Source organism: Bison bison, unplaced genomic scaffold (assembly GCF_000754665.1).
Source record: "Bison bison bison isolate TAMUID 2011002044 unplaced genomic scaffold, Bison_UMD1.0 scf7180017864080, whole genome shotgun sequence".
NCBI classification, from domain to species: Eukaryota; Metazoa; Chordata; class Mammalia; order Artiodactyla; family Bovidae; genus Bison; species Bison bison.
The window spans coordinates 3,867,547-3,871,514 of NW_011494652.1; positions in this window are offsets into that span (position 1 = coordinate 3,867,547).

Consider the following 3,968-nt stretch of genomic DNA (forward strand, 5'->3'; position numbering starts at 1 on the left):
GCAGCGACACGATGAATGGGGATACGGAGTGCACACTGGTGACGATTGGAGGTGAGGAAGGAGAGGAAGGATCGTAAGGAGGAGTCAGCTGGGGCAAGGAGAGGGGATGGGGAAGCCCAAGAGGCAGGAGGCAAAAAGGGGCCTTAAGAGGACCCCGAACCGGAGAAGAGACGCTGTCGATCCAGTTTGGGAGTGAAGGAGGGAAAGTTGGGACACACCTGGATGGGTGGGGAGCTTAAAAGGTCCTACCCGGCCCAAGGCTGGGCCCCAGGAAGTGTTGCCCTCAACGACAGAGTTGGCCCTTTCAGGTGATCCAGGCCTCCCCTAAGCCCTCTCTACCTGGAAGGGGCTTATGCATTTCCACTTAACCTGCCTGCCTCCTCCACGTGAGTCTGGGTAGCCGCTTAGTCTCTGCCATTAGTTGTTAAGCTAGTATGAGGAGCCAGCATCCACATGGTTTGCCATAAGACATAAATACCTACTTAGAAATCTGCCTTTAATAATATTGTTTTTTTTCCCCCCTACCTGGAGGAATCATCTCTAAAATTTCAATACAGATGTTCAGCTTATAGGCCAGACTTGCCTGATGGACAAAGGAATGTGGAATTTGCCCACGTGGCCAGCAAAAATTAGGCTCTTGATCAGCAATTAGCATCATACCCAAAACTCCAGAAGCCTGGAAGGAAGCAATATAATTAAGATGCTCTCCAGCACTCCAGGTTCCCATCTGCCACAGACACATGCTTTGGAACCCAGGAAATGTCTAAAGACACAAACCCACACGCCTGTGTTCCTTGCGTTCTGATACCGAAGTTCAGCCAGGTGACGTGTCAGGACAGATGTCTGTGGTTTTCCCTGTGTTTGTTTCTGCAATCCCTATTTCTTGGTATGTGTCGTTTCTCCAGCTTGGAGTCACATTGCCGCTGCTGCTGATAAATAAGTTACTAGTGTGATGGACTGTGGCAGGTAACACTTGAGTTGGGCCCAGGAACCTGTGTAAACCAGAAAAAGGAATTAAGCAATTTGGAGTCTGATTTTTAGGTAATGTGCATGCAGCACCCTGTATATCACAGTTTCAAAAAAATTTAAAATCAAGCCAAGATTGAGAGCGCTAAAATCAGAAGTGGGAGATGTTGAGAGGCAGCACGAAGTCAAGGACCAGAGAAGGAGGCGCCCAGGGCCACGTCTGAGGGTGCCTTTCTCATGGAGCGTTGTCTGGCTCCTGTCCCTTCCCTGCACAGCTCATGAGGAGCTGAGCCCTGAAAATGAGAATTCTCAGCACCAGCCTAACCTCCTGTCTTTCCTCCTGGCCTGCTCTCCTACTTAACACCATTTCCTTCCTGCTCCAAGGGTCTCTTTCTGAGACCTTGACCTGCCCAGTCTTTCTACACCAGATAATGAGAATAATTGGCCAGACTCTCCTTTAAGGCTCACTGAAGCATCACTGACCCAATGGACATGAGTTTGAGCAAACTCTGGGAGATGGTGAAAGACAGGGAAGCCTAGTGTGATGTAGTCCATGGGGTCACAAAGAGTCGGACACAACTGAGCTACTGAACAATATCAAAAACCTCTGCAGGGGAAACCAGATACTAAGTTTTGGTGATGGTTTCTCCATGATGCTTCCCTGGTGGCTTAGACGATAAAGTGTCTACCCGCAATGCAGGAGACCTGGGTTCAATCCCTGGATTGGGAAGATCCCCCCAGAGAAGGAAATGGCAACCCACTCCAGTATTCTTGCCTAGAAAATCCCATGGATGGAGGTGCCTCGTGGGCTACAGTCCATGGGGGTCACAAAGAGTTGGACATGACTGAGCTACTTCACTTTCACTTTCCATCGTGAGTCAACTTCGATTAGCACAGGTCCCGACAGGGCAATCTTGACATTTAAAATACGGGATTGGAAGGTGGGGGCTGTACCATACCAGAGGAATGAAGTCATGGCACAAGGGCCTGCTCTTGACTCTACACAGCGGCCAATTCCTGTCTCTGTAGCAGTGATCACCAGCCGCACTGGTTGGGGGAAGAGGCAGTGATGGGAGCCATCAGAGGTTTCCTGAGAGACCCATCGAGTTCCCTGAGATAGCTCGAGATATGCTCCATGAGCACACACACCTCGCGTATGTAACTGTGTGTGTGGTTGCACACATGCACAGGTATGATTGCACGTGTACACACGGGGCAGTGTGCATGCATGGGTTGCCTTGTCACATGGATATGAGTGCATGTGTAGCTGTGTGCATGAGTGTGACTGCCTGTGCGTGTGTGTATGTATGTTGCCAAAACCTTGACTCTGTGCACCAAGACCAAACAGAGATATGGAGACAGAGTCATGGAGGACAGAGCCACTCAAGGAAAGAGTGGCTTTCTTACCTTGCCATACAAAGGGGGAGCACAGTAGGCGAGGGCCTCAAGAACTGTGCCCCCTTCCCTGGTGAGTAGGAAGAGGTTACAGTCAGTCAGGGGATGTGATAAGGAACCAGGCAGTAACTTCTGCAAAGTTTCAAAAGGGTGAGGTTGCTGACAAGATGAGGGTGTGTGCAGGGTGGGCCTCCTAATCTCGATGAGCCATCTGTCAGGTCTGCTAGTCTTGCCTTGGGTTTCATCGCTGTTCCTCCTGTGATGAGCAACTGAAGGCGATGGCACCCCACTCCAGTACTCTTGCCTGGAAAACCCCATGGACGGAGGAGCCTGGTGGGCTGCAGTCCATGAGGTCGCTAAGAATCTGACACGACTGAGCAACTTCACTTTCACTTCTCACTTCCATGCACTGGAGAAGGAAATGGCAACCTACTCCAGTGTTCTTGCCTGGAGAATCCCAGGGATGGCAGAGCCTGGTGGGCTGCCGTCTATGGGGTCGCACAGAGTCAGACATGACTGAAGCGAGTTAGCAGCAATAGCAGGCCATTTGGAACTGAGAGAAGGTCATGGAGTCTGGAGTCTTGCCTATAAGAAATGGGGGGGACAAAAAGATCTGTGTGCCCAGGAGCCTCACAGGGTTCTGGTTGGCACATGTGCACGTGGGTGTCTGTGATCGTGAGCCAGCCAGTGGTGGTCCTCAGGCATCACCACCTCCTGTGTCTGCCACTCTTGAAAGTGGTGAGTGTCTTGCATCTCTTCCTGAGTGTGTATCAGATACTCACCAATGACGGAATCATGCCTGCCGGTTCATATCTTTACAACTGTATCCTGGACTCCTCTGCAGTTTTGGTTGGCTCCTAGGAAAACACCTCCCTTCTCACTGGATACTACCCCCTGCTTTTCCTCAGGAGCACGTGCTCTTTTTCAAACCCTAGATGCATCTTTTACCAGAGTGGAGCATCTGCCTGGATCCCACCTGCGCCGTAGAGCGTGCCATGGCCTGGGAGTGCCCTGCAAAGCTGCCCTCGCCTCCCGCAAAGCCAGACCTCACCCTGCGAGCCCTCAGTGCCAAGCCCTCAGCTCTCCAAGGAAGATGGCCCAGCTTGGGAGCGCGCCCTGAACAGCTGCCTCTTGTGAGTGTCCAAGGCCCGCGGGCAGGGCCACCTGCTTGGTGACAGGACAGGGAGCCCAGAAACTGCCCTGTGGGGGCTTTGCAGGGTCAGAGTGGGCAAAAGAAAGTGCAAACGTCAGCGGGCTGAGCCATCCAGTGACCGGGACGCCTGGCCGGTGGTGCTGCACCGTCAGAGCCTCTGCCTTCTTTGGTGGCCCTGGACAGGGCTCCCCAGGTGGGCATGGGAGCCATGTGGTCCTCTGGCCATCTTCTGTTGCGGAAGGTTCCCTCTAGGCCTCGTATTGTGACACCACGTGGTTGTGGGAGCCCCTTGGGGTGCTGCATCTCAGCAATGTGGGGGGCAGAGGGGGCCTCTCATAGCAGAAGGGGCCCCGGGAGGAGACCGCTTGGAGGCCGTCCCTGGACCAAGAATGGGACAGTCCACGTCTGTTCCAGGGTGAAGAGCTGGACAGAAGGAGGAAATCCGTTCAGCCCC